This window comes from Monodelphis domestica, chromosome 3 (genome assembly GCF_027887165.1).
Source record: "Monodelphis domestica isolate mMonDom1 chromosome 3, mMonDom1.pri, whole genome shotgun sequence".
Lineage (NCBI taxonomy): Eukaryota > Metazoa > Chordata > Mammalia > Didelphimorphia > Didelphidae > Monodelphis > Monodelphis domestica.
Genome location: NC_077229.1, coordinates 196,818,222 through 196,836,927, shown reverse-complemented (window position 1 = coordinate 196,836,927; position 18,706 = coordinate 196,818,222). Strand labels below are relative to the sequence as shown.

General features: G+C 39.5%; 1 long non-coding RNA gene across 2 annotated transcripts in view; it reads left to right on the top strand.

Moving 5' to 3' along the window:
* Positions 1 to 18,706, top strand: part of LOC103092666 (uncharacterized) — a 42,220-nt gene that overhangs the window by 19,161 nt on the left and 4,353 nt on the right. Inside the window, exons 4-5 of one of the 2 annotated variants that reach the window (XR_001629033.2) lie at positions 13,416 to 13,502; positions 14,412 to 14,464. This is a non-coding gene — a long non-coding RNA (uncharacterized LOC103092666). The remainder of the gene's footprint in view (positions 1 to 13,415; positions 13,503 to 14,411; positions 14,465 to 18,706) is intronic. The other variant, XR_001629032.2, reaches the window with a different exon arrangement.

The window sequence follows — 18,706 nt, the reverse complement described above, 5'->3', positions numbered from 1 at the left end:
GACTGAAGCCCTTGTTTAATTTACCTCTGGGACTCCTTTACTTAGGCTTCTAAGAAGCCTGGCCTGGTTTGGGCCAGATCAGAATAATTATTCTCTCTCTGATTTCCTTACTTTCCCTCTTTCCTTCTATTATAAACAAATTGCTAAAAAGTCATTCTGACTTGAGATATATTCATTTTGGCGTCCACACTCATATATTTAGTCCAGCCCTTTAAATTTTTAACCCTTACAAGTCTAAATGAGAATGACCCAGCTTTCAAAAGCAATGAAGTAAGACAATGCTGGCAGAAGGGGAAGATTCCTCATACCAAGCTTCTTTTAAATTGTCATCTTTCTTTTGCACATCTGTTTTTGTGTGATCCTGGACAAGTCACTTACTATCTCAGCTTCATTTTTCTCATCTATAAAAATAAAGATAAAGCGCCTGTTTATTAACAGGGTTGGTTCGGAAGCTAAAATGAGAGAATGTGTGTAAAGTGCTTTGCTATCTTTAAAGCATTCTATAAATGTCAGTCTTTTTTTTTGCTGCTTTTGTGAATACAAAGAAAACAAAGGAAAATAGATGGAATGCATCGGGCAACTCTAATAGGGCATTAGGCAGTACAGAGCAATGGAAAGGGCAGATATTAGAGTTAAAAGACTATAGTTCCTGGCCTACCTCTGATCTATAACCATCTGTGTCATCTTAGACAAGTCACTTAAACTTCCAAGGTTCCTATGAAAAATGATGGGGTGGGGAGGTGGAACTGACAGCCTTGGAGATCCCTTCCAGTCCTTGAGTCTAGGAGCCTTTCAAAAGTAAATCTTACTCTCCTGGGCACAGAACAGGATGGGCGTGGTAACTACAAAAGCACCTTATCTTGTGGCTAAATCTTGTCTACTCTGCTGTAGTTTAAAACATCCTAGACCAGGAGCCAGGAGACTTGGCTTCTAGTCAGCCACTAACTAGTTGTGTGACCTCAGGTGAGTCTCTGAGACTCCCTCAGCCTCAATTTCTTCTCCTTCCAAAGAAGGCATCAAGTCGCTTCCAGCTTTAGTGATTCAGGATTCTACCTTCTCTCATAAGGAAGGGGACAATCACCATAGTATCTCCAATTTATATAAAGCTTCAAGGCTTACATAGGCTTCCCCCCACTCTAAAGCCTGCGGGTTTATGATCCATTTCAGAGTTCCTTTGGACTTTGCCATCTAATGGTGGGATGTGGTGGTAGAGGCTCCGCAGTCCTTGGCTCAGCATTTTAATGGGAATAAATAGGACATGAGCCCTTTCCAGAGTAGAAACCTTAAAAGAGAGGAAATCCTCCTTTAATTTGGCATGAATGCCCTTGTCCTAGTGCCTGGCAGATAGTAGCTGCTTAATAACTAGATCACAGAAGAGAAATGTGCACCACGTGTTCTTAATAATAAACCATACAAATTGTTTCATTTATTCTGATCCTTAAAAGGCCAATGGGACCATTATTCCGATGTTCGACAACAGGTACTGAAGTTCTGGGTCATGAAGGTTCCGGCACTAGGACATCAGTGTTGGATTAGTCTCACTGAAGCTCTCCTTCGATTGCCTTGCTCTAGGACCCTAAACCAATATCACAACCTCTCTGTACCTTGGGGACCCAGCAAATGGAGAAAATATTTACTACTAAAAAACCCATGTGCCTTGGAGATAAATGAATTTACATTTGCACAAGTCTGAACTTAATAGTCAATCAGTCACTCATTCAGTCAAAAAGTATCTATTAAAAACTTATTGCATGCCAGGCACTGGGCCAAGTTTTTGGAATACAGAGAAAAATATTTTAAATTGTTCTTTCTTTCATGGAGCTTATTTTCTAGTGGGAGGGGGATGCCAATATGAAAATGATTGGATGCATACAAGATTTATACAAAATAGATGGAAAATAGTCTCAGGGTGAAAATATTAGCAATTTGGATCAGGACAGGCCTCTTGCAGATGATAGGATTTGAAGTGTCTTGAAGGAAACCCAGAAGAAGGAAGAACATCCCAGGTATGGGGCCACGTGATGAGTAAATTTTACTAATATTAATAACATTCAGTAAGTCAAAATGACAATTTCAGGGGGCAAGTTCTCATGGAACTTATTCCAATTTTTTTTAATTGATTTATCTTCAAACTGGTAACCTAACTCCTTTTTTGACAAAAGATCTCTAGATGTGAAGATTTCCAAAGACATGAGTAAAAGAAACATTTAAAATCTGCTCAGTTACCTCACCAGGACTCTCATTTATGTGTCATTTGCAGAGTCACAGGCAGCAGGGCACTGACTCTCAGGAATTTGTCTCTTGACTTACTACCTTCCCCATCTCACCTGATACTCGGTATTGTAATCTCTCCTGGACACTTGGGGACACTTGGGCTTCTCCTGAATCCTGGTGCCAGTCATTTATGTCTCTAGATGACTTATAACTATTTCTGGAGTCCAATAGGAAAACTTCTTTGTATTAGGCCATCTTGATGCTATCAGGAAATAAAAGTTGAGTTGTGCAAAGGTCACAAGATATGGCCACAACGTGAATCAGGATTTGGCATCAGAGGAGCTGGTTTCGAACACCATCTCTGCTACTCATTACTTAAGTGACCACAAGATAAGTCATCTTATTTCTTGGGTCTCTGCTACTTCTTTTGTAAAATAAGGAGCCTGGACTAGATGACCTCTAAGGCCATATCCAACCCTAAAAACCTATGATCTTTGTGGAAGCGCTGTTATCAGAAGAAAGCACAATCACTTTTTTTTTTCAATTTTTATTTCAGTTTTTTGAATCATGATTTTTCCCAATACAATTTTGAATAATAATATTTTCTGATATTCCACAATCTATATCTCTCCCTCCTTCCCTCCCCCTTTTCCAGAGACTGCAAGTAAATATGATATACAAGCACTTTTCAATCTAGGTTTTGTTTATGCCATTCCTCAAGATCTCTTGAAGTGCCCACCCCGGTCTTATCTTTTTTGTTTTTTAAAACCTCTCCATGAACTGCTCAATTGTTAAGGCTCAGCTCAAATCCTGCTTCCTCCACAAAGCTATCTCTGACCTATCCAGCCTTCACTCGCTTATGCCTTTTTAGCATTCCTACAACACTTACCACCTGTGGAATTTAATATTTGTAAGGCTTTCTCCAGCCAGAAAGGCAAAAACATCCCCTCCCAACTTCCTGGCTTCTATTGTCCATTCTCCTAGGATAGATCAGCCCTATTAAGATCCAACCACCCACTTTTTGAGTCAAATAGCCTCCAGAGTCTTCTTAGGTTATAGCTTCTCTCCATATCTAGATTTATTTTGCTTTCCCATCCCCTCTCTCTTCTGTAGGGCTTTCTCCAGACCAATCACCTCTGGACTAGGCTCCCCTACCTCCTCTTGCTCTTGCCTACTGTGAGGTGGACCCCTTGACTCTCAGAACACATCACCTGGCAGGAGCTGGGCCTCAAGAGAGACCCTTGAACAATCTATGTCCTTCCCTCAGCAGACTTTTCTCTAACTACAGATTATCCACCTAGATTTACTCAATAATTAGCATGCTCCCATCCCATTATATAATTTTTTTAAACCCTTACTTTATGTCTTAGTAACAACTCTAAGACAGAAGGGCAAGGGATAGGCAAACTGGATTAAATGACTTGCCCAAAGTCACACAGTAAATGAGAGCATATTTGAACCCAGGTCCTCTCAACTCCAGACCTGGAGCTCTATCTACTATGGCACCTAGCTATCCCCCACTACCTTATTTACTCTTCATCCTAGTGATTCTGTACTCACATCTACAGGTACACATATTTCTCCATCCCCAGATGCTGCTCCCTTACTCCCATACACCTTAACCAGCTCTGCCAATGTCCCCCTTCAAATCTGCTCAATCCTCCCATTGTTCCCGCTTGAATGCCTGCTCCATAATTATCAAAACATCTTTTATTTTAAACCTCTTCCCTTCTCACTTTCTTGCTCCTTCCATTTTCTGGCATTTACTGAGACATAGTCACTGCTTCTTTCACTATTCTTCCTAGCTCTGCGCACACTTTCACTCATACTTGGAAAAGTTAAAGTAGTTGTGCTTTCACTAGACTCACTGGTCAAGAGGGGCAGATGGACCTTTTATTTACAGATTTTTTTTTCTCCACCTCCATCACCATCATTCAGCAACATTTCTTCTTGGGTTTGCTCTATCCAAAGTTATATTCCCAGAGTGTTATTTGGCTGTCTTCCTTCCCTAGAATACTCTTCCTTCTCATCTTCCTTGGCTTCCTTCAAGTCCCAGCTAAAATCCTACCATTTCCCAATATTCCTTAATGCTGGTGTCTTTCCTCTGTTGATTATCTACAATTCATCCTATATGTATCTTGTTTGTACATAATTGTGTACAGGCTGTCTTCCTAAGTAAAATGCTAGATTTTATTTTCTCCCTTCACAACATTTCTCATATGTGTGTATGTGTGTATATGTAGATACATATACATGTATCCCTCTTATCCTCATAACCCCAGTTCAGGCACTTTTAAAATCTTGGATTATTGTAATAATCCCCTAAATAGTCTCTCTCCATAACAATACACTCAGCTACCAAAGTAATTTTCCTAAAAAAAAAAAAAAGAATTCTGACTTTGTCACCTCCCTAATCAGTAAAATCCAGTGGCTCCCTATTACCTACAGAATAAAATAATGAGATACTCCATTAGGCATTTAAAACTCTTAATAACTGGGTTCCTTCCTACTTTTTCAGTCTTCTACTTTTGTTTTCTCCATCTACTCTATGTTCCAGCCAATTGCTGTTCCTTGTATACATCAACTGCCAGTGATGTTTGTATATGTAGTTCATGTGTTGCATTTGCAAGAGGACTGCTCTACTCAATAATAGTCACTGGAGAAGATTTGGTGTCAGGATTGGTGTGCTGATTGGGGAAGACACTGCTATTTCTAGGGTCCTTGGGCTTATGAGTCTGGTAGTAAGGGTGGGGATGCCAGACCCATTCAACCACTGGGGTTGTCCTCCTTGATAAAGACTCTCAAAGCAGGATCACTGGTCAAGAGGACACAGAAATTACTGGAACAGTTAGGACCCGAGTCCTGAGGTAAATCTATCAATATCTATGGAGAGGTGGTGGCAGTTATTTGATGTAGCTGGTACACGCTACTGCTTGTCCTCCCTCAAAGTTTTTTCAGCTAACCTGACTTGACCATTATTGGGCAATTCATTGTTGAAGGTAGTGGAGATGGTTGGTCCCTTCCCCATAGCAGATGGTCCTTGGATTATGGCAGGGCTGGTGGTCTGAGTGCCTTGCTATTCCCAAGGCTCTAGGGTTTACATATCCATCAATAGCATTTGGCCAGTAGTTAGTGTTCATGGTTACTCAGATGATGGGCCCCTTCTTTGATCTTCTGGATAGTTGTGGGGGCCAAGAATGTGAGGAAGACCTGGGTTCATGTTCCAATTCTTTAATTTATCATCTATGCAAACTTGGGTAAATCACTTCCTATTTGTGGGTCTGTTTCCTCATCTATAAGTATTATGGTATAGGAGAAATAATGTGGTATAGTGGAACGAGAGTTAAAATATGGGGGCTGAACTTGGGAACCAAAGGACATGAACTTAACTCTGATTCTTCCATCTACTCTCTCTGGGTCATTGGGCAAGACAATATCTCTGGGCTTCATTTTCCTCACCTCATATCAGGAGATTGGATTGTTTGACCTTTATTTTGGAATGGATCAATGACATCATGGGGTGATAGCTTGACATCCTTAAACTGAGTTACACAAAGACATCAGCCTCACCCTACTAGAGTCATCAGAGTCCAGTGACAAGATAAGCAAAATGACCTAGCATGCAGTGAAAAACCTTGGTATCATCAATGTATGACCAAGCTCTAAGTTCTCTACAGTGCCTGTTTTAGCCATTTTTATGACTGTTAGAATAGATTGTTTTCAGCCACTCATTCAACCAGAAGTCTTTACATGCTATGGATAGATATTCCTCCCCCCCAAAAAATCACCAACAACTCTGGGGTACTTCCTCTCACTTACTAGATTAGTTAATATGACAGCAAAGGAAAGTAATAAATGTTGGAGAGGATGTGGTAAAATTGGGGCACTATTGCATTGCTGGTGGAGTTATGAATTGATCCAACCATTCTGGAAGGTAATTTGGAACTATGCCCAAAGTTCTTTAAATGGCTGCCTACCCTTTGATCCAGCCATAGCACTGCTGGGTTTATACCCCAAAGAGATAATAAGGAAAAAGACTTGTACAAGAATATTCATAGCTGCGCTCTTTGTGGTGGCAAAAAAATTGGAAAATGAGGGGATGTCCTTCAATTGGGGAATGGCTGAACAAATTGTATCTATTGGTGATGAAATACTATTGTGCTAAAAGGAATGATGAACTGGAGGAATTCCATGTGAACTGGAATGACCTCCAGGAATTGATGCAGAACAAAAGGAGCAGGACCAGGAGAGCATTATACACAGAGACTGGTACATTGTGGCACAATTGAATGTAATGGGCTTCTCTACTATCAATGATGCAATGATCCAGGACAATTCTGAGGGACTTAGGAATACAGAAGAAGAAAAAACTGCTTGATCACATGGCTCATTGGGGATATGATTAGGGATGTAGACTCTAAACAATCTCCCTGGTGCAAATATTAATAATATGGAAATAGGTCTTGATCAATGACATATGTAAAAACCCAGTGGAATTGAGCATTGGCTATGGGGGGGGGGTGGGAGAAGAGGAGGGAAAGAACATGAATCATGTAACCATGGAAGAAATTTTACTTTAAAAACATAAAAATATAAAGTGAAAAAAATAAAGTCCTTCCCAGTGTTAAACAGACCCAGATGAACATTTTTCGGCATCAATGCAGCACTCTATAAAATCCAAAAGTTGCACATGGTATGGCTCAGCCAACACTTAGAAATGTTCTCAACAACCAGACACAGAAGAGAGTTTAGAAGCAAGGCTGTCACTCTGATGTCTGGGGCCAGAACTGAAACTGCACATCTTAGAGACATTAGCAGAAATCAACATCAGATCATCATGTGCGGCTCTAGATATTGTTTATATTTTTTCAATTCCAGGTTTCTGCTAAATGGGCCCATCTGTATGGGGAAGGTTAGGCTAAATGCATGCTCTCCTGTTGTTATTAGTGGGTCTTGCTGTTTGTGCCTGGGCCACAGATGAAGGTGATTAATTTGTACTGATGGGAGATTTGGACTGCTGCCCTTCTTATTGAGTGTTAATTTGCCAGACGGTGTTTGGAAAATCACAGGGGGTAAGCGGGTTACCCAGGCCACTGATTGCTCCCTTCAGCAGTGGCCAAAGCTCAATTCTCATCTTTTCAGGTGAAATTAAACCCAGGCCCAGATAGGATTCCCTTTCTAGACATCTAAAGGCAAGTTTTCAAGGAAAAGCATCCATGATTAATAACTGCAATTTACTTTCAACAAGAATAACTAAGCACATATTTATGAAGCATCTGTGATATACTTAGCACTGTGCTAGACATGGAGGGGCCTTGATTTTTCAAATTCTATAAATTTCATGGGTTGTAAAAGTTGGCCTTTGAAGTTCCATTCAGTTAGGATTCCTAGGCTCCTAAGGCATGGGTCCTGCCCTTATGGGGCTTACAGTCCAAGTGAAGGTATATGACGCACAAATAACTAAAATACGAATTAATATATGTGCTTGAGAGAAGTATACACAGAGTACCATTTGAGGTCCAAGGAAGGAAAGCCATTCTAAGAGGGTGGAACAGTAGTGAGCAAATCAAGGAAGATTTCAGGTACACAAATAGAAGGAAATAAGGTAAGACTGAAAAAATGTGAGGTTCCTCCCAGCCTTGCTCATCTCAGGGGAGGACAGGGACTGGGCACTTCTCATGGCACTAGTTGAGTTTTCTATTTGGGAATGGGTAGAAAGTCATGATGGCAGGACTCCTACTCAGGGATTAGAAATGGAGCTACAGAGTAAATATAAGATACTGAAAGAAGGGTCCATAGAAAGTATATACTAGATTAGATCAGCAAAATTGGAGGAACCAGAAAAGACAGGGTCCAGTCCTGAGAAGGAAGAGGGTATGAGCTCAGCACAGAATTTAAAGTATTCATACTTTATTTACTCTCTATAAAGTATATCTATAAAGAATTTAAAGTCCTCTTGTGGACACATGCATTTTTTGCACCCTGTCTAGTGAGGCTAATCAACTTCACCATGCAGCTTCCTCTGATTCAGCTGGACAGCTCCCTACTATACATATCCTGGGGGAAAATTGTATCTCAAAGTGAGGATGGCAAGAGATAGTGGAAAGCCTTGTAAGTCAAGCAGTCTATCTCTTAATCATTAGGCAATAGGAGATGATTAGAAGATAACAATGACATGAATAAACCCATGCCTAAGAAAGAATAGGGGGTGTTGGAAAATAGTGAAAAATAATGAGAGATGGGTTGGGGGCAAGTGAAGGTAGAAAAGGGGCTACTGAAATAGTGTGAGTGGGTCACGATGAAAGGCTCTACCCAGGATAGTGGTTGTGAGAATGAAGATAGGTAGACATACACAAAAGGCTGTCGATGTAGATGCTATGAAGATAAGGATGCTGGATGAAAGGAAAGAGGACAGCAAGAGTAGAGGCAGGCATGTCTCTCTGGAAAAAAAATATACACCTGACACATCTTTCCATTTATTCTGTACTACTAACATTTTATCCATTTTTTTACTAACATTTTATGCCTAAGTCCAGGCAGTAAAGAAAACAATAAGTCAAGCTCCAATTTGTAGCATTTGTTCATTTCTGAGATGTAAATACTCTGCAAATTTAACAATCAGTCCTCCTGAGCCCTTCTAATCAGTTTCAACATACCTCTGAATTGAGGAAAAGAAAAGTGGAAGAAATATGAAGAGAGATAAGCATATTTTGCATTTGAAGGATCATGCCTTCCTACATCCAATATTCTTCTCCTTTTTATTTATTTATTTATTATTCTAATTCTAGAAACTATTCTAATACTCAGCAAAGATGCCCCACTCCTAGAAAAGGTGAGAATTAGTCTATGACCACTGAAGAAAGCAACGATGATGATAATAACAGATATATATATATAATAATAATATATATAATAATATTATATAATATATTATAATAATATGATATATTATTATAATAATATAATATATTATTACAGATATATATAATAATAACAGATATATGTGTATATATAATTCATTAAAATTTTCAGACCATTTATATACTTTATCTCATTTGAGTCTCACAATGACCCTGTGAGATAAATGCTTTTCTTTTCATTTTTGAGAATGTTGAGACTCATAGGTTGAGGTCATACAACTATTAGGAGTCAGTGATAGGATTTAAATTCTAGTCTTTCCCAACTCCAGGCCTCGCATTCTTCTTTCCAATCTCTCCTATAGCCTATCAGCATAGTGCATTGCTGAACCGTCTGCCTCATACTGGGAAAACAGACATCACCTCGGCCTTATGAAGACCGCTAAACAGTGGAGATAAACATTTCACATTTAACATATAAGAGGTTAGACATCCTCTTCTTGGTGATATTATCCTATTCTTTAAGGAAGGAAATAAGCACTTATTAAGTGTCTTTGGCATGCCAGGCACCGTGCTAAGAGCATTAAAAAAATATATTTCATTCAATATTCCCAGTGACCTGAGGAGGTAAGTGTTATTATTATTCCCACTTTACAGATGAGGAAACAGGCAAATGGCAGTTAAGTGATTTGCCCCTGGTTACTCAACTAGTAAACATTTGAGGCTGGATTTAAACTTGGGTCTTCCTGAACCCATACTCTTGTGTTAAAACAAAAGATGCTGCAAGAATACCCATATTTGAGTGAATGTTTGTTGAGGTTTGAACATCATCTGTCCTCTCCACTGGTGAACACAAAATTTATGATTTCTAGCTTACACATTAGGCAACAGAAACAGAACTTGGTCAGACAAGTGCAAGTATTACTCCACTGGAAGTGACTGGATATTTTCTTCATCACCAAGATTCAGGGAAGGTTTTGAGGATACCATTCTGGTTGGGGTGGGGACAGGTCTCTTTTGTATGGGATTTCTTTTGCAGGTGAGTAACTCCTTTGTAACATTAGACCTTATGAATATCTGAGGTGGGATCTAGACTCATTTCTTAAACCCCAAGTTTAGGGGTCCTATCCATTGCATACACCACACTGCCCCTCTTTTTTCACCCATGGCACATTTTTCTAATCAGCTTTTTTGGCATTGGTTTTGATTCCCCTCCATAGCCTAGGAAGTTGTTCTTCCCAAGTTTATTCATACTTGATTGATACATTATTGTTTCATTTGTTTCTAGGAACTTTATCCTTTTAGTAAACTGAAACACAGAAAAGTGTTCCTTAACCCCTTTTCCTTTTCCTTAGACAAACTATCCAGTTTTATTTGGCATAGATTTATTCTGTGAATTCCTTCCCTCCTCACCTCCAGTAAGAAGACAAGTGTAGTATAAATCTTGCTGGTAACTGAAATAGATCCTTTAGATCCTGTCTGAAAAGAGAACAGAAATCCTGAAAATCCCCCCAGCAAACTAGAGCCTGTGCACCCACTGCTTTAACAGAGAAACTTTTAGCAGAATATTCCATGTAAACTGCTCTGGTTCACTAGGCTATGGGACCATTCATCTCCAGGGAATGCTGGGAGCATTTCCTTTAGCCTAGCCTGTCAATTCTCTCCTTAGGTAAAAGTATTTGGCTTTGGATTGCCAAACTTACCATCAAATTTGCTGAGCTCCCTTAGGCAATAACTGAAACTCATTTTCTCTTCTAACATTAACTGAGTGCCCAGGGACTTTGGGGTTCCAAGGTTGAATGACCAGTTTCTAGGATGGCTCATGTCCTTCTGATAGGATAGTCCTCTCAGGGGTCCAACATATTAAAAAAATCCTTTTCAAAATCTTGATTCCCCTGCTTCCCTCCATGCCATTCAGAGCTCATATTAGTCACCAGGTCAACCCAGTGAAATTTGATAAATATTTCCTGCTGGTCTTCTGTATAACAGAGGCTAAGATGGGCAAGATTGGTTCCCTGCCCACACATAGTTTGCAGTCTTGTAGGGATTTAAGATGAATCTGCAAGTGGTATTATAGCACAAAGGAGGATGTGTTAAGGGACAAAGAGAAGTAAAAATTTTTACCTTAAGAGAAGGATGAAAGGAGAGATGAAAATGGGAGGGAGAAAAAGGGAAAGAAGGGAGGGAGAAAGACAGAAGAGAAAGGGGGGGGGGAAGGTCACATCTTGTTAAGGATTTTACAGAAAGCCCCATGAAAGAAGTAGCTTTTGAGGTTTGACTTAAAGTATAGTAGGAGAAGGGCATTAGAGGCACAGGTGTAGAAATAGAAGCAAAAAGTATTTCAAGGAGTACACTCTAGTTTGGTGGGAGCATGAGGCTTACAACACAGGGGAAATTGAGCTAGAACAAGGATTAGGGACCATATTTTGAAGTACTTGAAATATCATATGACCAATTCATCATAGAAAGAATAAGGTACCTGCAGTTGATAATGATTGCATCAAAGGTGTTTGATCTCCCTATCCCACATAGCTATGTAAGGGCAATAAAAGCAGGGATAACTCCTTAAGAAAGTGTTTATGAGGGGCAGCTAAGTGGTACAGTGGATAGAGACCAGGCCTGGAGTCAGGAGGACATAGCCTCTGATCTGGCATTAGATACTTCCTAATTGCACAACCCTGGGCAAAGTCACTTTTCTTTTCTGTCTTAGTTACTAAGAGTGGAAGGGAAGGGAAGGGGAAGGGGAAGGGGAAGTGGAAGGGGAAAGGGAAGGGGAAGGGAAGTGGAAGGGAAGGGGAAGTGGAAGGGGAAGGGAAAGCGGAAGGGGAAGGGGAAGGGAAAGGGGAAGGGGAAGGGGAAGGGGAAGAGGAAGAGGAAGGGAAGGGGAAACATCTACACTATACATGTATATATCTATGTGTAGATATATTTATGTTCAATAGATCCTCAACTTTCACAAGGATGACATTCCTAGAAAATATCATGAAATTTAAAAAGACATGTCAATACTGCCACAAGTGAAATTTAAAAGCTATACCTGGGGATGGATAACTTTTTATTCTTAGCATATGAATCCTGAGAATAAAATGGGTCAATGGCTTGCCAAATTTAAGCCAAAGACTCTGGCCAAAAGGATAATTCCTCTTTTATAGGTTTTGAGGAGTACAGAACAAATACTAGAATAGTGTAAGTGACATCATGGGGTTGAAGGTAATATGATTGGTGACATAGCTGAGGCACAGAGAAATAATAAAGTTGGTTTCAAGTTGGGAAAGGGAGCTAGTAATGATTCCTTGACTTGCTTTCTGGGACTAAGAAGTGTTCATAGTTGAATCTATTTGCAACCTAGTAGTCCAAACTTCTTTGGACAGCAACCCAGACATCCTTGAAGGAAGGCTTAGTGGAGTAAAGATATGAGGCTCAATTCCTTTATAGCAAATTGCATCCCCAAGGTTATCAGAATTCTTTGAGGCAAGAATAGAATGGTGATTAACAAGAGAAATGGATTTCTAAACTTAACCCATCTCAAGCCAGCTGAAGTCTGAAATAAGTTCAGAAACAGAGAACCATGACTTAAGCAGTTACAGGGCAAAATTAATTAACTGTAAATAGTATAAGAAATGATACAGGAAAGCATATACAAGAAAGATTAAAAGAAAATGATTCAGGATCAATTTTTAATGTTTTCAATACACTAAACCTATGGGAAATAAGGGGTTCCTATAACGACTCAGAACTGCAATCTTTCACTAGAAATTGTTGAACATACATTTTTGTGCATTTTTTTTCAACAAAGCACTAACTATGACAATATCTACTTTTTCTAACATTGTAACCATGAAATAACCCCCCAAAATGGAATGGGAAATGGCAGGAGTGGTGAAGTCCAAGAACTCCAAGGTAAAAAAAAGGAAAAGGTCAACTTGCCAACTTTAATTTGCCTTTTTGCTTCCATGATTGAACTCTGAACTATGCCTGGGATGAGTCCTCAGCCCAGTCAGAACTCAGAAGTAGAGCCCAAGACTGCCTGCCCCATGTGACTGGGTGCCTGCCAGGATGCTCAGAAGCCTAGTAGCATGGGAAGTAGAGTGGGTGAGATGCTTATTCTGTCAAGTAGTTGCTGGGAGTGTGCAGAGGCAACCACCATTTCATGTACCCACAAACTTAGCTTCATTGCACACTTAAAAGGTTTCTTTAATATTTTCTGGAGCAGATTCATAAACACTTTTACAAATATTTTCCTCCTTTTTGTGGATAGACATTTGCATATTGGGCCTCTCATTTTTTGTTTTTTTTTTTCTCTACTGCACATAATCCCAAATGTGCTCATTGCTAACACTGAAGTGAAAATAAGGCTACTAATAAATTCACGAGAACGTTGGAAGTCAAAAGTTAAATCCATGAATGCTGAGGATTGACTGCACATAGAAGGTATTTATAAAATTAATGCAAAGTAGTTTTAGGAGGGAGGGCATTAGTAATGTGGAGGATCAGAGAAGATCTCCTATAGACAGTAGTACTGGAACTGAGGTTTGAAGGAAATAAGAGATTACATTAAGTGGACATAGAGAGAAGATTGTAGGCATGGAGCATTGCCAGTGCAAAGGCAAGGAGATAGGAGATGGAGTGTCACATTGAGGAAATAGTACACTAGGAAATAGACCACTGAGTGCAATGGTGGGGGCTAATGTGCAAGAATGCTGGAAAGGGGGGATGGGTTCATTTATGACTCAATCAATCAATAAGCATTTTAAAATCACTTACCATGTAATAAGTACTCATGCCAAGCCCTGGGAATATAAAGAAAAAGCTGAAACAATCCCTACCCTCAAGGAGTTTATCATCACACACATATAGACATATATTTAAATGTATTCAATTAATATAAATAAAGATAAGTAGTAGATAGAAAGAATGACAGACAGATAAACTGATATAGGCAGATAGATAGACAGATAGATAGACAGACAGACAGACAGATAGATAGATAGATAGAGACAGAAAGACAGAGAGAAAGTAAAAGAGCTATCCATACAGATTTCAAAGTCTACATAAGGAATGTATCAACAGATATCCTAGATAAGACTGGCCAGTCACCCATTATACTAACAGAAGAAAAATGATAATCCGCTCAAAATATGAGAAAGAAGCATAAACACAGAGCCTAAACACTGAACATCTCCCTTGACTTCTCTAAACCAATCTCAAAGGGTGGTTAGGAGGAAAAGTGCTGTGTAAACTGTACAAAGATGTAAGATATTAATTAATTGTTATTAATTATTATTATAAATAAGAACACCAATAATGAATAAACTATTTTCTCCTTTTTCCTTTTGAAAGAGAGACAGGCCTGGGCACTTATCATCAGATGTCACTGCAAAAAGCACCATATGGTAAATAATTCTTTCTACTCTTTGTCCTTAGTTTCGTGCCTCTAGCTTTTTGGCAACATTCAAGGTCTTTTGTAATTGAACTATGTGACTTTTGGTTCTGCCCTTTTCTTAACTTATCAACTTGTTATGGCTTCATATCTATCACATTCAATTGCCACAGATAGATGCAGGTTTGTTTATGCACCATGCCCTTGAAAGATCAATAAACACTAAACAAAACAGGGGTAAAGGTACTGTCCCCACACTATTTATTTTGACCTTCCTGTGGACAAAAGCAGATAGGTATATGATATATACACGCTTTTAATAATATGCAGGGTGCATAAAAATACTTATTCACCCAAGGTTCTTGATGAGATTACAATTTTCTTTATGCCAAATAATGTTCATTCAGTAGTTATAGAGAAATTAATCTGTAGCGGCTCAACCCCATGCAAGAGGTGTTTAGCAAAGGCTAGTACCCCTGCTTTTAGGGCTTACTGAGATCTTTTTGGGGCTGCTTTCCTCCTTTGGTGTGTTCACCTTTCACCCACATCTTACCTGTGGCTCTAAGAAGCTATATAGCATGAGGAGAGGTCACAGCCAGGTAAACCATGTCAGCAGGTGAGCTAAACCAGGTGGAAGGTAATTGACCCATCAATGAATCAGGAGAATGTCTACCCCAAACATACCAAGTCTTCCTCTGGAAGAGTGGGTGGATGAGCACAATTTTTTTCCAATAGCCATGAAGGCAGTAGATGTCAAGGTCATCTACTGTATCCTGGGCCATTATGTCATCCCAGTTTTCATTTTCAAAATAGATTTGTTCTTGCTACCTTAAACATCATCTAGTTCATTGTCCTCATTTTTAATGATGAGGAAACAGGCCTACAGAATGAGCAGAAAATGCCTTTATTTGAGGTCAGGTAGGCAGAAAGTAGTAAAAATTTAAACTCTAGGTCTTCTAACCTCATACTTAGTGGGCTTCTTTCTCCTACACTGTCTCTCTTGTAATGAAGGACAGAGAATTATAATTGCAGTTAAAGAGGCTATAAGGTCATCATTTCTCTGTAGAGAAGCTCCTTAAACATTCAGAGCCAAGGGGATCTAGAGTAATTGCTTCTGAAATCAAAGTAAGGAATGAATACCCCTCATCCCACATTATGGAGGAAGAGTATGAAATGGAAATGCCAGCCTCCTGGGAGTGTGGGGATCAAGTTTGTTTGCCTTTCAAGGTAACTCTTCACACAAGAGATGACCTTTTTAACTCTGACCATGTCCCTGCTTCCCATTTGCTCTCCTGAAGGAGCTGTGGTTGCCTGAATAAAGCTATTGACTCCTTTGAGAGCCTGTGATTACAGAGCAGTGTCTAATTGTTTTGACATAAAACCTATGGCTGGTGCTGTGGGCCATCTCTATATAGCCTATTTAGAATGCTCATTCATTGCTCTCTGTGGCTCATTAAAATGCTGTGCTGATGAGCTCTTAATTGCCAAATTCAATGGCCTTTTTCTCAATTTTTATTCTCCTTGACCTCTTGTCAGTCTTTGACACTGTTGATCATTATCCTTGAAATTCTCTTTTCTCTAGGTTTTTAGGACACCTCTCTCTCCTGGTTCTCCTCCTACCTGTCTCATCACTCCTGTTTCCATTGCTGGATCCTCATTCTAGTTTTACCTGCTAATAGTAGGTGTCCCCCAAATCTGTCCTGTGCCATATTCCCTTCTCTTTCTATACTATTTCATGAGCTCCCGTGGTTTCCATGATCATCTCAATGTAGATGACTTCCAGATCTTGTACAATCCTAACCCCTCTCCTGACCTCCAGTCTTACACCTCTCACTGCCTATTAGACATCTTTGACTGGATATCTCATAGACATCTCAAACTCAACACATTCAGAACTGAACTCATTATCATTGCCCCTAAATTCTCCTATCTTCCCAACTTCCTTACTATTGTCGAGGGCACTACCCTTCTTGCAGTCACTCAGGCGAGCAACTGATAGCATGCTAGATTCCTCTCCCCTCTAATAGTCCAATGATTGACAAGTTCTATCATTTCTCCCTTTTCACTATTATTCACATACACCCCCTTATGTCATTGATAGTGCCAGCACACAAGTGCCAACCCTTCCTTCCCCAAGCAGAGATTACTCCAATAACTCACTGGGTGATCTTACCTTGAGTCTTTTCCTACTTCAATCTGTTGTCCACTCAGTTTGATCAAACTGATCTACCTAAAATCAACATCTACCTGTATCACCCACTTCTCCCCCATTCGAGAAACTCCAGTTTCTTCTTATTTCCACCAGGATCAAATATAAAATCCTTTGATGTTTAAAGCCCTTCATAACCCTGACCTCTTCTTGGCTTTCCAATCTTCTTATACCAATGCTCTGACATTCAGGAACACTATCTTCTTTGCTATTTCTTGACCAAGAAACTCCACTTACTAACTGTGGGCATTTTCACTGGCTTTCCCTCATGCCCAGAATGTTCTCCCTCCTTATTACCAACTCCTAGCTTCCCCAGATTTTTTCTTCTCTTAGCTAAAAGTCTTTCCTTTTGCAAAACACATTTCCTAGTCCTCTTAAATCTTAGTGTTTTCTTACTGAACATCGCCTTGATTTATAGAGTGTCTATCTTGTTTGTACTTAGTTGTATCTAATCTCTGCCATTAGACTATCAGCTCCTTGAAAGCAGGGAGTCCTTTTTGCCTTTTGTTGTATATCCAAGGCATTGCCTGGCACTTAGCAGGCCCTTAATAAATGCTAGCTGACTGACTACCAAAGCCTGAATGCCCAGATATGGTCCTTCAGCTTACCAGTAATCACCAAGAAGGACTAGGCAAGAATCAGTACAAATCATTTCATTGTTAAAGAAAATACAAGTCCTTATAAGGCTGTAGAGGTTCCAGTGAAATCAAGTCAGCAAAACATTTTGTAAAGTTTCAAGTTCTGTTCTCAAGTTCTTTGGAGATATTATTATGAACTTTCCTGATCAGGGTGAGAAGGGAAAAGGAATGACAATGGGCATTTGTATTTCAAAATTGATGGGTTTTAGGAAGAGTGTCTTTTCACTTCTTAAGCATCAGGTCCAATACCCATACTGTGCCACGGATGAAGCACTTTCAATAGTTTCCTTGTAATTTGAGGAACAAAAATATAGCATGCCACTTGCTCCTAAATTATGGATTTTGAATGAGCAGAATCTTAAAACTAGGAGAGCCTGCAGAGGCCATCTAGTCTAATCCACTTACAAATGAGAATCCCCTAAAACAAACCTGACACACAATCATCCAGCATTTGCTTCAAGACTCCAGTGAGGAGAAATCCACTACACCCTGAGCCAGGGCATTCCACTTTGGGATAGCTCTATGAATTTGAAAGTTTGTTCTTATATTTCCTTAAATCAAGTCTAAATCTGCCTCTCTACAGATTCTACCTATTGGTCTGGGGTTCTGCTCTCTGAGGTCAAGGAGAACAAGTCTCTAAACTCTTCCATCTTCATATCACCTCATTGCGCAGGTCTCTTCTTTATGCTAAATAGTCCCAATGCTTTCAACCTATACTCACATGGCATGAATTTGTTGCCTATTATCTTAATTGCTCTCCTTTGGATTTTTACAGTCTATCAATGCTTTTCCTGAAATGAGGCATCTAGATATAAACACAACACACCAGATCAGCACGTGTGTTGTCCATAGGTTGTCCAACATGTTTCTCTTAATGCAGTTTAAGATTGCATTGGCTTTCTTAAATGCCTTATCATGCTATTGACACTGAGCCATGTTCAGTCCTGTTCAGCTATTCCTCACCCTATTTGGGGTTTTCTTGGCAAGATACTGGAAGAGTTTGCTATTTCATTCTCTAGCTCATTTTACAGATGAGGAAACTGAAGCAAATTGGGTTAAGTGACTTGCCCAGAGTCTCACAATATCTGAGGCCAGATTTGAATACAGAAAGATGAATCTTCCTGACTGCAGGACCAGGGCAACCTAGCTGTCCCCTGTTACTATTAAAGTAAATTAAAACCTTTTTTTTTCCTAATCAGACTATCTAGGCATTGCCTTTTTTTTCTGTCATGTGCTTATGAAATTGCTATTCTGAACCCAAGTGAAAGATTTTACCAGCAGGTCCTGGAGTTTGAATCAGGTCTTTGTGATATACTATTCAATTTCATCTTATTCAGTTTGGTCCAATTGTAGCACACTAAAGTCTTTTTGATTATGACTTTGTCATGCAGTGTTATCTAACCTTCTT